Source organism: Manihot esculenta, chromosome 1 (assembly GCF_001659605.2).
Source record: "Manihot esculenta cultivar AM560-2 chromosome 1, M.esculenta_v8, whole genome shotgun sequence".
In the NCBI taxonomy this organism is placed as follows: Eukaryota; Viridiplantae; Streptophyta; class Magnoliopsida; order Malpighiales; family Euphorbiaceae; genus Manihot; species Manihot esculenta.
In genome coordinates, this window is record NC_035161.2 from 12,316,674 (window position 1) to 12,339,108 (window position 22,435).

The 22,435-nt window shown below is 41.8% G+C and overlaps 1 pseudogene; it reads right to left on the minus strand.

Moving 5' to 3' along the window:
- LOC122723226 overlaps positions 1 to 22,435 on the minus strand; it is a 106,005-nt pseudogene that overhangs the window by 67,412 nt on the left and 16,158 nt on the right.

Below are 22,435 nucleotides of genomic sequence, written 5' to 3' on the forward strand. Positions count from 1 at the left end.
ATTTGAACCTAGGCCTCTGATACCACTCTGTAGCGACCCGAAAATCAGACCGCTACCGGCGCTAGGATCCAGGTCGGCTTAAGGCCGCCGGGAACCGTAGCAAGCCTAACATACATCCTGTGAACCTGTTTAATCCCATACATGATCAACAACATACATAAAAATTAAAACTTTTCCTTCATGCATTTCTCAAGTACCAACCTCAACCTGTGCATGCACTGAACATAAACATAACCATAACATTGACCCCTCTGTGGGATCTCATCAAAACCCCAATGGGCTACATAGCATGCGTTGAGTTGGTTCACATATACATCATAAAACACTTGAAATCATGTATAAAAAAGGGATTACAATATACTATGGTCAAACACACTTCTAAACCTCAACATCATCATTACATAACATAACTATTCATCACTTTACAATTCGTCATGTCCACATTCTATCTATTACATACATAAGACTTCATTACTCTTGCTGACCTTCTGGTCTACCCTGTACGTGCAAGCCTGGGGGTTAAGGGAGAGGGGTGAGCTACAATAGCCCAGTGAGTAGAATAATAAAACATTTAAAACATATGATAATACGAAATGCATCACATCACAGCTAATCACATCAAGGATGAATTTGTCACCAATAGTCCCCTACATGGTCCAACTGTGCCAGGGGCGTAGAATGGGCCTCGCTGGTCTTTCTCTTACATAACATAATATAACATAACATAACATGGTCCAACTGTGCCAGGGGCGTAGAATGGGCCTCACTGGTCTTTCTCTTACATGGTGCCAGGGGCGTAGAATGGGCCTCACTGGTCTTCCGTACCGTATCATCATCATCATAACATATGGGGACTAAAGGATCAACATATTATGCAATGCAACACATTCGTGAGTCTAATGCAAACACCCTATTATATCTCATGGCATTCATGATGCGTGAATCATGCTAAAACTGATTTATTTATTTAAAAGCATAAGGTTTATTCCACTCACCTCTGGGTAGCTCCGACCAGACACTGGAGCAACTGACTCACTGCTGAGGTCCTCGGTTCCTCGGGTCCAAACCTACACAGGTGGACACAAATGAGGGACCAACATACTATAACATGACTCTGAAAACATCTCCCAAAAACCCTCTAAAACACCTCAAAACATCCATGCAAGAACATGCAAAGGAAAGCTGGACAAGGCACTTTCGGCGGCAGGTTCGGCGACCGAAAGTCCCTCCAGAGCCGAAAGTCAGGCAGGTTCGGCGGCACCTTCGGCAGCCGAAACTCCCAGACAGAGGCGAAACTCATACATGTTCGGCGGCACTTTCAGCGGCCGAAACTCCCAGACAGAGACGAAAGTCTCCTTTCGGGGGCAGGCTTCGACAGCCGAAAGGCTTGCCTCCCCAGCCATGTTCGGCGGCCGAAAGTCCTTCGGCTGCCGAACCTGGTTTCTGCCAAAGGGCAGAAACTTGGCTCCTCTATGCACATTTGCCTCCAAAACTTCCAACCATGCATAAACCTATTCTACAACACACATACACAAGCATACAAGCTCCTAGGGGCTTCAAACCATCTAAAACGCCATCTACAACACATCAAACAACACAAATCCAACATACATTGCCCATAAACCCAAAAACTCATAAAACCCTACACATGCATTTCTACTTCAAGAATCAACTTAAAACTTGTTAAAAACATGTAGTGAGCTCAAGATCGGCCCTTACCTCTCATAGATCGAGAGGAAGACGACCCTAGCTCGAAGATGGGAGAGATTTGGGTTCTTGAACCTCAAAGGTCCAAAACTTGCTTTAAACTCAAAAAATCTTCAAAACAAAGTAAAACTTGTGAAAATCTTGAAAGATCTGAAGGAAAGGACTCAAGATTGGTGAGGGGTGGCGGAGAGCTCACCTTGGCCGACAATGGGGAGAAAAGCTCGCCCATTTCGGCTAAGGAACCCTTTTATAGTGGCTGCCCAGGCCACGTTCGGGGGCCGAACGTGCTTCCGCATGCATGCCATGTTCGGCGGCCGAACCTGGACTTCCCTCACTCATGCCTTCGGGGGCCTAAGGCACACCCGAAATGCCTGCATGTTCGGCGGCCGAACTTGAGGTTCGGCGGCCGAACCTGGGTTTTCCTCCAAGGTTGTTTTCATGCAAAAACTCATTTCCTTTTTACTTAAAACCATAAAACACATTAAAACATTTTATGAAAACATGGTCTTACCCTTCTAAAGGTCTCCGACATCCGAGATTCCACCGGACGGTAGGAATTCCGATACCGGAGTCTAGCCGGGTATTACAGTAGGTAAATCTCCTGTAGCTAGGAAATTTACTATATCAGCATACCATGGTTCCTCTTCTTGGATAGCAAACAGGTGCTCATCAGGGAAGGTTTCATTGATGGGGCATGGCTCCATTTCTGAAGGTATTCGACTGAGGTGATCAGCTACAAGGTTCTCCTTCCTCTTGTTGTCAGGGATTTCTAAGTCAAACTCTTGCAACAGCAATATCCATCATACCAGCCTTGGTTTGGATTCCTTTTTCTTGATTAAATATCTTAATGCAGCATGGTCTGAATAAATAATCACCTTTGTCCCAAGTAGATAGGATCGAAATTTCTCCAATGCAAACACCACGGCTAGTAACTCCTTTTCTGTTGTGGAGTAGTTGCATTGAGCTGCATCTATGGTACGTGAGGCATAATGAATGACATGAGGAGAGTTACCTACACGCTGTCCCAACACTGCACCTACAACAAAGTTGCTGGCGTCGCACATGATCTCAAAAGGAAGGGTCCAGTCAGGAGGCTGGATGATTGGGGCAGTGATCAACAGTGATTTGACCAAATCAAAGGCTGTTTTGCAGTTTTCATCAAACTCAAATGGGACATCTTGCTGAAGCAGCCTGTATAGGGGCTGAGTTATTTTGGAAAAATCCTTGATGAACCTCCTGTAAAAACCAGCATGGCTAAGGAAAGATCTAATCTCCCGAATGCTGGTTGGATGGGGCAAGCTTTTGATGGTGTCTATTTTAGCTTTGTCCACCTCTATCCCCTTTGCTGAAACAATGTGGCCTAAGATGAGGCCATGGTTGACCATGAAGTGACACTTCTCGTAATTCAGAACCAGATTTGTCTCTAAGCATCTCTGAAGTATCTTCTCCAAGTTGGCAAGGCATTCATTGAAAGAGTTGTCATACACCGTGAAATCGTCCATGAAGACTTCAATAATTTTCTCCATATAGTCAGAAAAAATACTCATCATGCACCTTTGGAAGGTGGCTAGTGTATTGCAAAGACCGAAGGGCATCCTCCTAAATGCGAAGGTGCCAAATGGACATGTGAAAGTGGTCTTTTCTTGATCTTCAGGTGCAATGGGGATTTGGTAGAATCCCGAATATCCATCAAGGCAGCAGTAATAGCTTTTTCCAGCAAGTCTCTCAAGCATTTGGTCCATGAAGGGCAAGGGGAAGTGGTCCTTCCCTGTGGCTGTGTTGAGCTTCCTGTAATCCATGCACACTCTCCACCTATTTTGCACACGAGTGGGTACTAGGTCTCCTTCAGAATTAGGGACAATAGTAATCCCAGTCTTCTTTGGTACTACGTGGATAGGACTCACCCACTTGCTGTCAGAGATGGGGTAGATTACTCCAGTATCTAAGAGCTTTACTATTTCTTTCTTCACAACCTCCATCATTGGTGGATTCAGCCTTCTTTGGGCCTCACGGATAGGTTTGCATTCATCCTCCATAAGTATCCGATGCATGCATGTTGAGGGTGAGATGCCTTTGATGTCTTCCAAGGTCCACCCAATTGCTTTCTTGTGTTTCCTCAATACTTCCAGGAGTTCGTCCTCTTCTTGCTGGCTGAGTTGATTGGATACTATGACTAGAAGTGTATTTCCAGCCCCCAAATAGGCATATTTAAGGTGCCCTGGTAAGGGTTTTAGATCTGATGCAGTTGCTGTTTGGTTTGATGCTTGCTGTCTGTCCACTGATTTGGGCAGATTACCTGATGCTGGTTCTGGTGATTTGGCCAAATTGCTCCTGATTATATCTAGTTGCTCCAGTGATTTGGGCAAGTCAGGATCTACTTGTTCTGGTGATTTGGATAGATCATCCGCAACCAGTAAGGTACAACAGACTGTCTTCACTGCTTCTGTCATGGTGCTGTTGCTGTCCATATCTCCTTGCCTGTATAAACCATCATAAAGTAAGTTATCTTGATCAAAATAAAAAATTTCTTGACTTAAATCATCAATAATATCAAGTCCATAAACAGGAGAAACATCATTGGGGAATTTCATAGCATTATAAACATTAAATCTGATAACTTCCCCTTCAAACTCCATAGTTAATGTACCATCATGCACATCAATTTTGGTTCTAGCTGTGCTCAAGAATGGTCTTCCAAGTAGGATGTCAAATGTTGTGTTGCTCTTGTCTTCCTCCATGTCAATTACATAAAAATCTACTGGGAAGACTAGTTGGTCTACTTGCACCAACACATCTTCTAGCACTCCCTTAGGATAGACAACTGATCGGTCAGCCAGTTGAATCACAATGCTGGTGCCCTTGAGTGTCCCGCATTCAACAAGTTAAAAATGGAAAGGGGCATAACATTAATTGAAGCTCCAAGGTCACACATGGCCTTCTTTATCCCCACATTGCCTATTTTGCATGAAATAGCGAACATTCCTCTATCCTTGCATTTGGTGGGAAGTTTCCTTTGAATAACAGCTGAGACACACTCCCCCACACTTACCTTTTCACGTTCAGCAAGTTTCCTTCGGTTGGTGCATAGCTCTTTAAGAAATTTGGCATACCTTGGAATTTGCTTGACAGCATCAAGTAGAGGAATGTTGATTTCTACCTTGCAAAGTGTCTCAAGTATTTCTTTCTCCTCTTTTTCTTTTTGGGACCTTGCAAATCTCTTTGGGAAGGGGGGAGGTACCTTGAATTTTTCTGCTGGTTGCTGGTCTGATTTTTGCCCGTGACTGGATTCTGCCTGGTCTGTTGATTTGGGCAGATCGACTTCTGCCTTCTCTGGTGATTTGGGCAGATTACTACTGCTGGGCAGCTCAGTCTGCCTAGCGATTGGGTATGTGATTTGGGCAGATCGACTGCCCTGATTACTTTCTGGCAAATTTTCCTGAGTGACCTGTTTCTGCTTTTGCTCAACCCAGCTGTCTTGCAGCTCTCTCCCACTCCTCAATGTGATAGCACTAGCATTTTGTGTAACGACCCGAAAATCGGACCGCTACCAGCGCTAGGATCCAGATCGGCTTAAGGCTGCCGGGACCCGTAGCAAGCCAAACATACATCCTGTGAACCTGTTTAATCCCATACATGATCAACAACATACATAAAAATTAAAACTTTTCTTTCATACATTCTCTCATACACCAAACTCAACCTGTGCATGCACTATACATAACATAATCATAAGCATTGACCCCTCTATGGGATCTCATCAGTACCCCAATGGGTGACATAACATGCATTGAGTTGGTTTACATAAACATCATAAAATATCTAAGATCATGTATTAAAAGGGATAACAACATTCTATGGTCAAGCACACCTCTAACATCCATGAACCTCATTACATTACATGTCTATACTGTACTTTTACATTACATCATATTCATCATATTCATGTCCACTACTAACTACTACATAAACGTGACTCTACTCCTGCTGACCTCCTGGTCTACCCTGTACCTGCAAACCTGGGGGTTAAGGGAGAGGGGTGAGCTACTAGAGCCCAGTGAGCAGAATAATAAAATATTTAAAACATATGGTAACATGGAATGCATCACATCACAATCATATCACATCAAGGATGAAGTTGTCACCAATAGTCCTCTACATGGTCTAACTATGCCAGGGGCGTAGAATGGGCCTCACTGGTCTTTCTCTTACATAACATAACATAACATAACATTCCGACTGTGCCAGGGGCGTAGAATGGGCCTCACTGGTCTTTCTCTTACATGGTGCCAGGGGCGTAGAATGGGCCTCACTGGTCTTCCGTACCGTATCATCATCATATCGTAACATATGAGGACTAAAGGATCATTCAACATTCATCCGCATCATCAACATATTATGCAATGCAACATATTCGTGAGTTCTAATGCAAACACCCTATTATATCTCATGGCATTCATGATGCGTGAAGCATGCTAAAACTGATTTATTTACTTTAAAGCATGAAGAGTTATTCCACTCACCTCTGGCTAGCTCTGATAGACACAAAAGTAGCTGAACTCACTGCTGGGGTCCTCGGTTCCTCGGGTCTGAACCTACACAGGTGGACTCAAATGAGGGACCAAACATACATGAACATAACTCTAAAGATACTCCCCAAAAACCCCCTAAAACACCTCAAAACATTCATGGAATACATGCAAAGGAAGGCTGAACAGGGCACTTTCGGCGGCAGGTTCGGCAGCCGAAAGTCCCTCCAGAGCCGAAAGTCAGGCAGGTTCGGCGGCAACTTCGGCGGCCAAAACTCCCAGACAAAGACGAAACTCATGCATGTTCGGCGGCACTTTCGGCGGCCGAAACTGCCCTCCAGAGACGAAAGTCCTCTTTCGGGGGCAGGGTTCGGCTTCGGCAGCCGAAAGGCTTGCCTCCCAGGCAGGTTCGGTGGCCGAAAGTACGGGTTTACCTCAGTTTGGGAGGGCAGTTTTCCTTGTGATTCAAGCTTGCTCAAGGATGAAGCCATTTGTCCCATTTGTTGCTCAAGATTTTGCACAGTGTTTGCTAGGGACTTCACTAAATCTTCAAGGGGTGCATTGGTCTTTTGAGGTGCTGCTGGGGCTGGATTTCTTTGCTGGTAATTTGGATATTGATTGGCCCTTGCATAACTGAAATTTGGGTGATCCCTCCAACCTGGGTTGTATGTATTAAAATAGGAATCATACCTTCTTTGCCCATTGAAACCTCCAACTGCATTGACTTGCTGGTCCTCTTCTTGAAGGGAAGGACATAGATCAGTTGGGTGGTTTATATTTGCACATATTCCATATGGCTTGGGCTGCTGAATCTGCTGGACTTGTTGGGCTTGACCCATAACAAGGCTACGGACAGCATTGGTCAGATCAGATATTTGGGATGCCAAAATGGATGTACTCACCTCATTCACCCTTCTTGGTGGCTGTTCTTGGTCTCGAAATTGTTGTGAAGCTACTGCCATAATGGAAATTAAATTCCTCTTCTCTCAAGGTGATTTGTCTTGAGTTGACCCTCCACAAGCTGTATCAATAAACTTCCTTTCTGCGGGTAGTAAACCTCCATAGAAGTATTCGATGAGGGATTTGTCAGAAATATCATGCTGTGGGCAGCTTGGGCATAACCTTTTGAACCTCTCCCAGTACTCATATAAGCCTTCAGAGTGTTTTTGCCTTATACCACTTATCTCTCGACGGATACTGATAGAGCATATTTTAGTTCACTTTATCATGATGATATTGATGTTTACTTACATCTATTCTGTCTAATTTTGTGGTTTTAATCATGTTTTGCAGGTATTAGGTATAAAGAGACAATCAGGAGAAAATGGTCTTAAAAATGCCAAAAAGTGCCAAAAACATAAAAGTCACCTTCGGAAGCACCTTCGGAAGCCGAAAGTGGCCTCCAAATCCGAAACTCCACCACCTTCGAAAGCACTTTCGGAAGCCGAAAATCACCCACCTTCGGAAGCACTTTCGAAAGCCGAAAGTCTCGTCTAGAGCCGAAAGTCACCCATCTTCGGCGGCACCTTCGGCCACCGAACCTTCACTCCAGAGCTGAAAGTCCCACTTCCGAAAGCAACTTTAGGCAGCCGAAAGTTCCTCTCAACACTCCCTTTCCTTATTCAATAAGTCATATCCCAAGTTGCCATATTTGAGGAGCCAAACAAGGGAAGTATTTTGAAATCCAAATCTTCAAGATTCACATTCAAATATTGGATTTCAAGATCCAGCTTATTAAGGAAGCCAAATCCAAAGATCACATGTTTCCCACTTCATGCCATGCACATTCAAATTTCAAAAGGAGGCTCCACCTTCCTTATTAGTGCATGGGCAACCTCTTGGACTCCTTGGGCAATACCTTGAAGACCTTGGGCAGCAATTAAAAGACCAAAAAGCCCCCACTTGCAATCCCATGCATGCTCTACGTTTTTGCCTTCACACATGCACAAAGAAGGCACATATGGGACTAAGGGCACTTTGGACAGCTTCTAAAAGACTCATGGACTGCCAAGGAACCCTAGGCAGCCTCTCAAGACATATTTAAAGGCTTCAAAAAGACAGGAAAGGAAGATTTTCATCCACACAACTCCTTCAAAGTTTGGCCAAGGCTCTTTAAGGCTTCTTCCCCTTGGTTCTTCATCTTCTTGCTTTCTTTTCTTTAATTTTCTATTTTGGTTTAGCCATGAGTGGCTGAAACCCCTAATTCTAGTTGAAGTTTGGTTGAAGCTAAGGTTGTTTAAAGGGTTGTGAGATCTGAACATAAAGTGCTTTCTTTTGGTTTATTTAATATTCATGCAATTGTGTGCTTAAATCTAAGATTGCTTTGTTGTTTTGATCAAATTGGCCACTTGATTCTTGATTGCAAAGTTAATTGATTGTTAGTTGGGATATTTTTTAGTCTGTAATTGCTGAAAATATTCTGACCTAAGAACACTTGGTGTAAAAACTAAGAAATTGTATGATCTAGCAACATCTCATGCGTTTGAGTAGCTAGGGTTGGATCTCTCTCTTTCTTCATGCAATTGACAATTGTTTTGATGCCTAAGGCCCAAGGACATTCCTTGGCAATTTGTTAATTAGTAATTGATTAGAGGACGTTCCCTAATTGATTTAATCATAAGGAGAGACATGGTGATGAGAAGCGTTTTCCATCCCCATAACCAATCTATTGAACCAATTAAGAGAACATAAGTTTTAATGATCAACCCAAACAACCAAAGTGGATCCATATCTTCAACTAGACTTTTCTCATATTGATTTCCTCTTTTATTTTAATTACTTGTTGTTTTAATTGCTTTCAATAGTCGTTAGTCAAATCAATCTCAAAACCCCCTTTTTACTTTATTGCACTTTCCTTTTGCTCTACTTGCTTTCAATTGTGCTTTCAGTTGATTCTGATTGATCTTGTTTGGGAAAAATAGATAAGTACTCAATTCACTGTGGATTTGATCCTTTACCACTATCTGCAGTTGTAAGATTATTGATAACCGTAGAGGTTATTTTTTACCGGCTTCGACAACCGCGAGTCAGATATCAATGGCTTTTGATGTTGGAAAGAATTTGCTCAAGAATGCTCTCACCATACCAGCCCATGATGTAATGGATCTGGGTGGCATGTAGAATAGCCAATCTTTGGCATAGTCATCAAGGGAAAAGGGGAAGGCTCGAAGTTTAACATGCTCCTCTGAAATACCTTGGGGTCTTATGGTTGAGCACACAATGTGGAATTCCTTCAAATGCTTGTGAGGGTCCTCATTTTCTAGGCCTCTAAATTTGGGAAGGAGATGGATCAGACCTGTCTTTACTTCAAAGGGTGCTGTCAATGAGGGATATGTAATGCATAAGGGTGCTTGGTCTCCTGCTGGTTTAGCTAGCTCTCGGAGTGTTCTCTCCCGTGGCTGTGGTGCTTGGACAGGCAGGTTTCCAGCTTCGGCTTCAGCTTCTTCACGTGCAACAGGTGGTTCTGCCATTGCTAGATTTTCTATAGCAACTTGGAATTCTGTTTCTAGTGCAATTTCAGCAGTGGCAGCAGTAGGCGAATCTGCTGGTGCAATAAATTCTGCAGCAGGGGCAGTAGCAGTTCTGTTTGATGGTGTAGTGACAGATCGGATGGTAGACTCCAAATTCGTTGTTGTTGCTGATGAAGATGATTTGGAGGCTTAGTTCCTCAAGTTTGCTTGCTTTCTTAGGCTCTTGGCAGTGCGTTCTATCTCCGGATCGTAAAGAAGAGTGTCTTTACGGCCAGACCTGGTCATAAAGGGAAAATACGTTAGTTTAAATCAAATCCCCAGCAACGGCAATAATTTTTTATAGCGGTTGTCGAAGCCGTCAAAAATAAACCTATTATCAACCAACATATTAATTTGTAAATAGTGGCAATAGGATCGAACCACAGAGATTTGACACTACGAATTTTCCTATTACTGACTTGGACAAATAACAAAGTAAATAAAAGAGGGGGGTTTGTTTTGAAGAGTTAAAACTAAATAAAAGAAAGCGGTAATTTAAATGAGTAAATCAATGGGAGAAGGATTCTAGTTGAAGCATGGATCTATTTCAGTTTGTTTAGAATTGATCATTGACTCTTTAGTACTCCTATTTATTTCAATAAATTAGTTTAGGATGTGGAAGACGCTTCTCACAATCCAAATTCCTCCTTAATTCTAGTTTGACTAGAAAACATTCACCAATCAAACACTAGTTAACAAGATGCCAAGGAACGTCCTTGGGGCTTTTAGCATCGAACAACTGTTAACTGCGTTAGGACTTAGAGAAACCTAATTCTAACCTTGCCAACCGCGTGGTCAAGTTTAGATTATGCAACCGATTATACTTGAGTTTAAACAACCTAAGCAATTACGGACCTAAGTCATTCAAACAATATATTACTTAAGCAATTAAAAGCAACATGCATTAATTGATTCTAAAAGCAAAGCAATACTTATAGAAAGATCAAGTTGCATAAATATTGAAAGTAAACAAGAGTTTAATAATGGAGATTTAAATCTCCCAATTCATCACAAACTAAATTTTTTCCAACTTCAATTAGAAAAGGAAAGTGTTTAGCCACTCATGGTGGACAAAATCACAAAAAAGAAAGAAGAAAGAAAAGAATGGAGAAGCTGCTGTGTGACTACCAAAATTCTGTAGAATTGCCGACGCTGAGAAGATGCTCCTTGCTAGTTTGATTGTTGTCCATTTTATAGGTGAAGAGTCCAAGTTCAATTAGGATTTGGAGTCCCTATTTTGACTTGGTCTTTATAGTCTTTAATTCTTGAATTTTGTTGTAGATGGAATTCTTTTGGTTGAAGGATCTCCTCGTGGCTTTTGGGATTGAGCTGGTGGTGTTTGAGGTGGATTTGGACTTCTTTTCTTTTGAATTCTGAATTTCTGCTCTTTTTCCCGCGCTGCTGTGGTTTTTGGCGTTAGTGTGATTTGGGCGGGTGATTTGGACAAATCACTTGCCCAAATCGTTTCTGTATGTTGCCTCCAGATTTCTGCCTTAGCTTTCTGCTTCTGATCTTTGCGGGTGATTTGGCCAAATCACTTTAACCCAATCACTTTTCCAGCTTTTTCTGCACTTTTTCTCCAACTTTCCATTTTCTTCCTTTTCTACAAAAACATAACAAAAACATAAATTAAGCTAGAAAAATGTGTAATTAAACAGTAATAAATATAATAAAAATGTGGCTAAATTATGCTTGATCAGTGATATGCACCCCCAGTTACTCAGTTGGTCACATGTTCAAGTGGCTACTAGCTCTGTTCATAGTCTTTCAACCATTGGAACAGTTTTAAATTTGTGCTCATGAAGTCTAGGCTTTTGTTGAATTTTCTTTCTCAAAGAATTGAGCAAATCAATTCTAATTGCTCAAACAAGTCATGTTAAGTTCATTCACACATCTTTCAATTCATTCTCTCTAATGAGTAATATAGATTTTTCACCACAGCAAACTCAAAGATTCAATTCAAAAGGAAATTTTCAAACATGAATACAACTCACTGCAATTGATTCAACTTAGGTTTAAAGAGTCATCACATCAATGGGTTCATGGAAAGAAAGCTCATCCAAAATAGTCTATGAGTTTGAGTAAAGCAAACCAAAACAAAAATAAAAAAAACTGTGGCTACATATGTGTGCAATAAAAGCAAAAATAACAAAAATGAAAAAAAAATTCAAACTGTGGCTATTCAAACTAAAATTGAAAGCAAAAATGGACTAAAAATAAAAGTTCAGAGATCTGTATCCCCACACCTAATTCATGCATTGTCCTCAATGTATTGGAAAAATTAAAGTTCAAAGGAAACTGAGTACTCCTCTGGTGTGGTTGTAAGCGCCCTTATTTAAGGTCACGGGCTGGACCTTCTCCACTTGATCAAGGTTCAAATAATTGGGGGAGGGAAAAGAGTCCCAACTGAATTAAGTAAAAAGTGTAGCACGCCTTTTGATTTGGTCATAACCCATCCTATTTCTTTCATGTACTCATGAAGTAACATGATTAGCTTCTCCTCTTTCAGGTGAGGTGTGTCTCTAGCCCTTATGTTTGCATTTTTGAGCACTTCGAACTTCAATTCATATTTCTCCATAGGTGGCTGCAATTTGATAGTGAATTCGGGCAAAATAAATTCTACCTTATCCGGTGGTTTGGGCAAGCATTGATCCGCATGCTCCTTTGGTTTAGGCGATTGGACTTCCACTTGCTCCTTTTGCACATGGCTTGTTTGCATTGGATGAATAGTAGAACTAACCTGCGATTTGAGCTGAAGAGGTGCGGGTGGATCTTTGTCTTTCTGCGTTTAGTCGCAGTCCTTCTGCTGAATGCTGCAGATGTTTGCTTTCAGTTTTGGCTCTGTTTGGCTTTCTTCATCTTTTTGGCTAGCCTCCCTGCAAAAATCATTGTTTAGCTTATCATCTTGATTTATATAAATAACTTCTTGGCTCAAACAATCAATGATATCTAAACCATCAATAGGTTCTGTTTGACCAATTTGTTTGGACAAACAGCTTTCTGGCTGCTTTTCTTCAGCAGCTTGTTCTTGTACTTGTGAACTTCCATCATCAGCCTTTACATCTTGAAGCTCTTCCTCTCTTCTTAACACGATTGCACTTACTGAGGTTGCCACTTGTCCTATCTGTTGTTAGAGACTTTGCACAGAATTGGCCAATGTCTCCATCATCTTCTCAAGGTGCTGGTTGAAACTTGGAGGTGCCGCTTGGGCTTGATCTCTTTGATAGTTCTGGTAGTTGTTGGCCCTAGCACAGCCGTTGTTCGGATGGTCTCCCCAACCTGGATTGTATGTGTTAAGGTAGGGATCATGTCTTGGCTGTCCATAGAATCCTCCAAATGCATGTACTTGTTGGTCATCCTCATAAAGTGTAGGACATTGATCAGTTGAGTGTCCTACATATGCACAAATCCCACATGGTCTGATTCGCTGAAGTTGTTGAGATTGTTGAGCTCGACTTATGACAAAACTTTTCATAACAGAGGTTAGTTCAGAAATTTGAGCAGTGAGAATAGATGTACTTACCTCAGCCATGAATCAGTTTCTTAAGTTCAGATCTGGTCATGAAAGAAAAACAGATTAGTTAAATCAACTTGTTGGGAAATTCCAAGTTTATTGCAACCCAAATTGCGCAGCGGAAAAATAAAAATCTCGGATTTTCTTTTCCCAGAATCCGAGTGCTTCGTTTCTTTCATAAGAAGGATGTGAGACTAACCTGTTAATCTCGTCGAGAAGATACAATGGCGGACTGATGGTGTTGCTTTTCCAAACGAACACCCTCTATAGTATCCACACGAACGTCTTCTATCCTTCTAGAGTGCTAGCTCTCTCAAAGATAGATAGATTGTGTGCTTCATAATCTGCAACTTTTTAGACTGAGTTTTCTAAAAAATGTACCTTCCACAATTCGTAGAAGGGGTATTTATATGTTTCAGTCTTTTGTTTTTCCCACAACTCCTTTTCCTAAAAGGAGTTGTGTTCATAACCCACTATCACAATCTCGCAGATACTCAAATATCTTATGTGATAGAGTCCTTTATTTGTAACGGTTACAGATAGACTGCAGATTTTTTAAATATTATTATCTCATAATAATAAATGATTAATAATAATACTTTATTATTATTAATTATATTAATAATTAATATTAATAATAATAACACTTTATTATTATTAATTATATTAATGATTAATAATAATAACACTTTATTATTGTTAATTATATTAATGGGCTTTGGGCTTTTAGCCCATTAATATGACATAGCACATCAACAACGTTTTTTTGTGTGTGACCCAATAGGCTTACATTAATTAGCAATAGGCCCAGTACCACAAAACCCATAAGTTATAAGTGGCCTCTAGCAATACATTATGACTACCCAACTAATATGAGGATCAATAGTTCGATAAAGCCTAATAAATAGAACATGAATTAATCTCTTTGTCACACGATATCTAGTTTGAACATAAGTCATGGTCAATGTCAAACTTATAATGTTCAAACTTATGATTTCTCAATCTCTAAGTAGACTGATAAATTCAAATGATATTGATCATAGTATCGATTCATTTGAGCATGGCCATGCATTTCTCAGTCTCACTTATCGAGGGGCCCAGAAGATATCTCTCTGAGAGAGAGGGACAAATCATATCTTGATTGTTCATTATTCTCTATATAATTTCTATTATGCTCAATCATAACCTTTATAATTGTCCAATTAAAGACAATGTTTGGTTATGTCAAAACATAATAGTCCTTATGCTGGAAACTATGACAATCTCAAGTCAAAAGATTAAGACATAACTACTTTGAGATTCACTTATGACAATGACCCATGTAGTGATCTCAATGCGGGTCCATCCAATACTTTGTTCTCTAACAAGTATCTATGATTATTGAATTATATCAACATACACATAATCATCTCATGATTATCAATCAATAATCATACTAGCTATATTTTATTATTATCAACATAATAATAAGTAACCAGGGATGATAATCATTATTATGTAACATGCAAACAAATAATAATGATAAAAATCTCTTTAAAAATAGATTAGTTAAATCAACTCACCGGCAACGGCGCCAATTTTTTACTGTCGGTTGTCGAAGCCGGTCAAAAATAACCTTTTCAGTTATCAACAATATTACTACTGCACATAGTGGTGAAAGGATCGAATTCACAGGGAATTGAAAACTTACCTATCTTCCTTATCACAACCAAGAAAATAAACTTAAAGCGAATAAACTGAAAGCAAAATAAACTGACAATAAAAGTAAAAGGGGGATTTTGAGATTGATTCAGTTAAACTAATAAAGAAAGCAATAAAGTAAGCGAATAATAAAAGTAAAGAGAAATCAATAATGAGAAAGGTCTAGTTGAAGAATTGGATCCACTTCAGTTGTTGGGATTGATCATTGATACTTAGGTTCTTATGTTTGATTCAATAAATTAGTTATGGAGATGGAAGACGCTTCTCACTACCATATCTCTCCTTGAGCATAAATTAATTAGGAAATATCCTCTAACCAATCACTAATCAACAAGTTGCCAAGGAACGTCCTTGGGCCTTAGGCATCAAAACAACTGTCAACTGCATTAAGAAATAGAGAGATCTAATTCTAGCCACTCAAAAGCATGGAGATATCGCTAGATCATGCAAATTCCTTAGTTTTTACACCAAGTGTTCTTGTGTTTGAATAATCCAAGCAATTACGGATTTAAAACTATTCAAACTAACAATATATCACCTTGCAATCAAGAATCAACTGGCCACATTGATCAAAATAACAAAGCAATAATGGAATCAAGCATGAAATTGCATAAATATTGAATAAATAAAAGTTAAACAATGTATGTTCAGACCTCCCAATCCATAAAACAACTAAAGTTTCAATCAATCTTCAACTAGAAAAAAGAGTTTCAGCCACTCATGGCTACAACAAAACAAGAAAATAAAAGAAAAGTAGTAGAAGAAGAAAGGCCGAAGCCTTGGAGAAGAAGGGAGAGATGGGGCAGCCGAATGGTGTGTGGAGATGGCGTGGTCGTACGGCTACTTGAAGAGATGCTTATATAGGCTTTATATGCTGCCCTAGCTCCTTATTTGCTGCCCAAGTTGATCTCCTTGCTGCCCAAGTACTGCCCTTGCCGCCCAATGCACATTAATGAGGTGGAGCCTCTCTTTTGAATTTTGAATTTTGAATGTGCAAGACTTGGGGGGCATGTAACGACCCGGAAATGGACCGTCACCGGCGCTAGGATTCAGGTCGGCATAAGGCCGCCAGAACCCGTAGCAAGCCTGCTATACTCTCTGTGTACCTGTAAAAACTCATACATGATCATATATTTTCTGTGAAAATAAAAACTTTTCTTTCTCTGAACTATGGCTTAACCTGTGCATGCACAATCTCTATACTTTGTACTCTGTACCCCTGACTAGAGCTTGCTCTAGATGGGTTAAATCATACCTGTTAAGCCTGGTTTTTCACCTGTTTGTAAAACAGTTATATAACTTGATCATGTATACAAAAGACTTATAAAACAGAATAACTAAGTCAAGCACACTTTAACTATTTACACAACTAATACATCTCTTTAATAATACATATCCACTCTAACTATTACAAGCTCTCTTTTTTTTATGCACCTCTGACTTGCCCTTGTACAACCTGTATACTGAAACCTGCAAAACTGGGAATAAGGGAGAAGGATGAGCTCTATAGCCCAGTGAGTAGAACAATAAAACCTGTCATTAAAACATGATCTTATGGAATGCATCATATCACAGACAATTCACATCTAGGGTAAACCTGTCACCACATAGTCCCAGTATCTAATCCGTGCCAGGCCGTCGACTGGGGTCCTGGTCTTCCTGTAATGCATACATACATCCATACATACATACACACACATTTTAAATTTCCAGGCCATTGATGAGGTCCTGGATTTTTCCTGTATAAATAATAAATCTGCCAGGCCATCGCATGGGGTCCTGGACTTCCTGTACAAAAACAAACCTGTCAGGCCGTAGAATGGGGTCCTGAACTCTCTATACCTGCCAGGCCGTAGAATGGGGTCCTGGACTTCCTGTCTGGGACTATTGGATCATTCAGCATTCACCCACATCAACAATTAACTATGCAATGCAACATATTCGTGATTTCTAATACAATCATCCTATGCATACTCATGATGAATGAAATATGCTAAAAACATTACATTTCGTAATTAAAAGAATTAAGTGTAGTTCCACTCACCTCTGACTGACTCTGACTGACTCTGCAGGCTCCTGAAGCGGTACTCACTGCTGAACTCTCTGGTTCCTCTGGTCTGTGCCTACACAGATAGACTTAAATGAGGGACCAAACATACTCTAACATATCTCTAAACATCTCCCCAAAAACCCCTTAAAACACCTTAGAACAACCATGGAAAACATGCAAAGGAAAGCTGGACAGGGCACTTTCGGGGGCACCTTCGGCGGCCGAATGTGCATGACAGATCCGAAAGTCCAAATGTTCGGGGGCAACCTTAGGCAGCCAAAACTGCCTTCAGAAGAGGTTCGGCGGCCGAACTCCCACATTCGGCGGCCGAACCTGAGTTCATCCAGAACTCAGCTTCGTGCACAACCATGCCATCCAAACACTAACCCTCCAAACATGCATCCCACCTCTCCAAACATGCTCTACCACTTAATCATGCATATAGGAGTCTTAAACCACATTAAAACTCCAACCAACAACACACATCAAGCATACATATAGCATAAACGATTTATGCACCCTACTATGCACAACTTATGCATACACATGCATAACTCCCCTTCTCCTTCATCAAGCTTATGTAAAACATGATAAAAACTAAGGATCACACTTACCTCTTGAGGAACAAAGGCTGGTGTGACTCCAAACTTGAAAAGATGGAGATTCAAACTTCACAAGTTCTTAAACTCCACAACTTCTCAAAACTATCTTAAACTCACTTTAAACTTGTTTTTCTTTGAAAGATTTGATGAGAAACTAGGTAAGTCACTAAGGGGAAGCATGAACATGTCTCTGACCCAAAGGAAAGCTTAAGCACCTCCTTTCTCGGCCAAAAGCACCTTTAACAAAGAACCACCGCTTCACATTTGGTGGCTAAAGCTACATGCAACACCTCACCACCTTCGGAGGCCGAACATTAGAGTTTAGGGGGCCGAACATGGGGTACTTTCAGCGGCCGAACTTCAACTTTCGGGGGCCGAAAGTGGCAAAGACTTCCTTAGCCTTTTCTCTTCAAAACTCATTTCTTTTCTAAAACAAAAGCTTAAAACATGTAAAAACATTTTAGAAAACCTTCACTCTACCCTTCAGGGATGCTTTGACATCCTAGATTCCATCGGACGGTAGGAATTTCGATGTCTGAACATGCCGGGTATTACATTCTCCCCTCCTTAAGAACATTCGTCCTCGGATGTTCCTAAAACATACAAAAACAAAACACAAGGAGGAAACTAACCTCAAAACAAATATGGATACTGCTGGAGCATAGACTCCCGCGTCTCCCATGTGCACTCTTCTAGGTTATGGTGGTTCCATAGAACTTTCACCATCGGAATCTCCTTGTTCCTTAGCTGTCTGATCTGCGTGTCCAGAATCCGCACTGGCTGCTCTATATAGGTGAGATCCGTATGAATCTCCACCTCAGGCTCACTCAGAACCTGATTCGGATCTGACACATACTGTCGTAGCATAGAAACATGAAATACCGGGTGAATCCTCTCCATAGAAGCAGGTAAATCCAGCTTATACGACACATTTCCGATCCTCTGTAACACCTCAAAGGGTCCAATGTACCGTGGAGCCAATTTACCTTTCTTCCCAAAACGAACCACTCCTTTCATTGGAGACACTTTCAGCAATACCCAATTACCTTCTTGAAACTCTAACTGCTTTCTGCGAACGTCTGCATAACTTTTCTGTCTACTCTGAGCTGTTCTGATTCTCTCTCTGATCATGGGCACCATTCTACTGGTAAGGTCTACTAACTCTGGCCCTGCAAGAGCCTTCTCTCCTACCTCTTCCCAGCAAACAGGGGATCTGCACTTCCTCCCATACAAAGCTTCATAAGGAGCCATCCCAATGCTAGCATGATGACTGTTATTGTAGGCAAACTCCACCAAAGGTAGATGCTGCCTCCAAGAACCGCCAAAGTCTAACACACATAGGCGAAGCATATCCTCTATGGTCTGGATGGTCCTTTCTGACTGTCCATCAGTCTGTGGGTGGAAAGCAGTACTAAAATCCAATCTCGTGCCCATTGCACTTTGCAGACTCCGCCAAAAGCGGGAGGTAAACTGAGGTCCTCTGTCTGAAACTATAGACACTGGAACTCCATGTAATCTCACTATCTCATCCAGATAGACCTGTGCCAACTTATCCACAGAATAGTTACTCCGTACTGGAAGAAAATGAGCAGATTTCGTGAGTCTGTCCACAATCACCCATATCGAGTCTATCTTGTTGGACGCTACTGGTAAACCCATTACAAAATCCATGGCTATGTTCTCCCATTTCCACTCTGGAATCGGTAAGGGGTTAAGCATTCCGGCTGGTTTCTGATGCTCTAATTTCACCCTCTGACAAACCTCACAGGCTGTCACGAATTGCGCCACTTCTTTCTTCATGGCTGGCCACCAATAGACCCTTTTCAGATCCTGATACACCTTGGTGGCTCCTGGGTGAACACTATACCTCGCATTATGAGCTTCCCTCATAATGTCTTCCTTTACACTGCCCCTATCTGGTACACAAAGTCGACTCCCATAGCGAAGGATCCCTTTGCTGTCAAATCTAAACTCTGCATTGTTGCCTGACTGAACAGTTCTGGCAATTTTCATCAATTCAGGGTCCTCGTGCTGTCTCTAAGCTATCTGCTCCAGAAACACAGGTGTCACTCTCATCTGTGCTATCAACGCACCTGTACCAGACAACTCTAACTGTAATCCCTCGTCAAAGAGCTTATAAAGCTCCATCACAACTGGTCTCCGCTCTGCTACTATATGGGACAAACTGCCTAGTGACTTCCGGCTTAGGGCGTCTGCGACAACATTCGCCTTACCCGGGTGATACTGGATCTTACAATCATAATCACTGAGCAATTCGACCCACCTTCTTTGCCGTAAATTCAGCTCTCTCTGACTTAAGATGTACTGTAAACTCTTGTGATCAGTGAAGATCTCGCATTTAACCCCGTAGAGGTAATGCCGCCACATCTTAAGTGCAAAGATAACTGCTGCCATCTCTAGGTCATGGGTGGGGTAATTCAACTCGTGCTTCTTCAACTGTCTAGAAGCATAAGCAATCACCCTGTCTCTCTGCATCAAAACACAACCCAATCCCACTCGAGACGCATCACAGAACACTGTGAAATCTGTATTACTAACAGGCAGAGCTAACACTGGTGCTGTGGTCAATCTCCTCTTGAGCTTCTCAAAGCTCTCTTCACACTGGTCTGACCAGACAAACTTCTGGTTCTTCTGAGTCAATTTGGTCATAGGAGCAGCTATTTTCGAGAAGTCCTGAACGAACCTCCTGTAATAACCTGCCAGTCCCAAAAAGCTTTTAATCTCTGTTACTGTAGTGGGTCTGGGCCAGTTAGTTACAGCCTCTATCTTCTTGGGGTCTACCTCAATACCCTCTGCTGATACCACATGTCCCAAGAAGGCAATGCTTCGTAACCAAAACTCACACTTCGAGAACTTGGCATACAAACCATGCTCTCTCAGTGTCTGCAAAACAATCCTCAGATGCTGGGCATGCTCCTCTGCATCTCTGGAATACACTAAGATATCATCGATAAACACAATGACAAAGTGATCCAGAAACTCACTGAATACCCTGTTCATGAGATCCATAAATGCTGCAGGGGCATTAGTCAACCCGAACGGCATCACTAAGAACTCATAATGCCCATATCTGGTCCGGAAAGCTGTCTTAGGCACATCTGCCTCTCTGACTCTCAACTGATGATACCCGGATCTCAGATCTATTTTCGAGAAACAACCTGCTCCAGTTAGCTGGTCAAATAGATCATCAATCCGAGGTAAAGGATACCTATTCTTGATAGTGACCTTGTTCAACTGTCTGTAGTCGATACAAAGTCTGAGGGATCCATCCTTCTTTCTGACAAAGAGCACTGGAGCACCCCAAGGTGAGGTACTAGGGCGGATGAAACCCTTATCTACCAAGTCCTGCAACTGCTCCTTCAATTCTTTTAATTCTGCTGGCGCCATCCTATAGGGAGGAATAGAGATAGGTCTGGTACCTGGCAATAATTCAATGTCAAACCCTATCTCCCTATCAGGTGGTAGTCCTGGCAAATCGTCTGGGAACACATCGAGAAACTCTCGGACTACTGGTACTGTGGCTGGTTCCCTAACCTGACTATCTAGCTCTCTCACATGAGCTAGAAACCCCTGACAACCCCTCCTAAGCAAACGACGAGCCTGAAGGGCTGAAATCATACCTCTGGGTGTACCTCTCCTGTCTCCTCTGAAGACACACTCTGACCCATCCTGGTCTCTGAGACTCACTAGCTTCTCTCGACAGTCCAACGTAGCACTATATGCAGATAGCCAATCCATCCCTAGAATGACATCAAAATCGGTCAAGTCTAGAACCACAAGGTCAGCTGGAAGGCATCTACCTTCTATGAACACTGGACTGAAACGACAGACTGACACTGCCACTGATGGGTCACATCTAGGTCCACTGACCCAGAGAGGATACTCTAACTCAGAAATGATCAAACCCAATCTCTCTACGGCTCTCGAAGCAATAAAGGAATGAGAAGCACCGGGGTCCATCAAAGCATACACATCAGAACACCCAATGATGAGATTACCTGACACCACTGTGTTTGACGTGTTAGCCTCCTCCTGAGTCACAGTGAAAATCCGTGCTGGGGCTACCGGATTTCCACCTCGGGAACCTGCTGCTGAAGTAGAGGCTGCCCCTCTCCCTCTACCTCTGCCACTACTCTGTGGCAAGACTGGAGCTGCTGGCTGTACTACACTGCCTGAACTCATCTGCTGAGATGGTGCCATAAAAGTCATCTGAGGACAATACCGAGCAATATGCCCTTCCTGTCCACATCTATAACAAGCTGTAGATCCCAACTGACAAGCTCCCCTATGTGGTCTTCCACATCTCTGACATACTGGATTAGCTGTGCCAGAGCTTGAGCCACTACCAAATCCCAGACCAGACTTAACTTTACCCCAGAACTTTTTCTTTGCTCCTTTTGCCTTGTCCCATCTCTTACTGCCTGACGTACCTGTACTAGGGGCCTTAGAACTCGAAGCCTGTGCTCTTGATTGTTTCTGAATATTGGAACTTGCCTCCATTTTCCTGGCTGCATCCACTATAGAGTGGAAACTCTCCTTTTCTGCTGGAAGAATCAAGGAAGAATACCTGGGATGAAGTCTCATAGTATATCTTCTTGCCTTCTTCTGATCAGTATCATAGGCTTGACCCACATACTGAAGCAAATCCAGGAACTTGTCTGTAAATTCATCAACACTCATTTCATCTGTCTGTCTCAACTGCTCAAATTCCACTACTTTCATCTCCCTAGAACTGTCAGGAAAAGCCCACCCTGCAAATTCATTGGCGAACTCTCCCCATGACATACTGTCCATCCTGGGTTCCA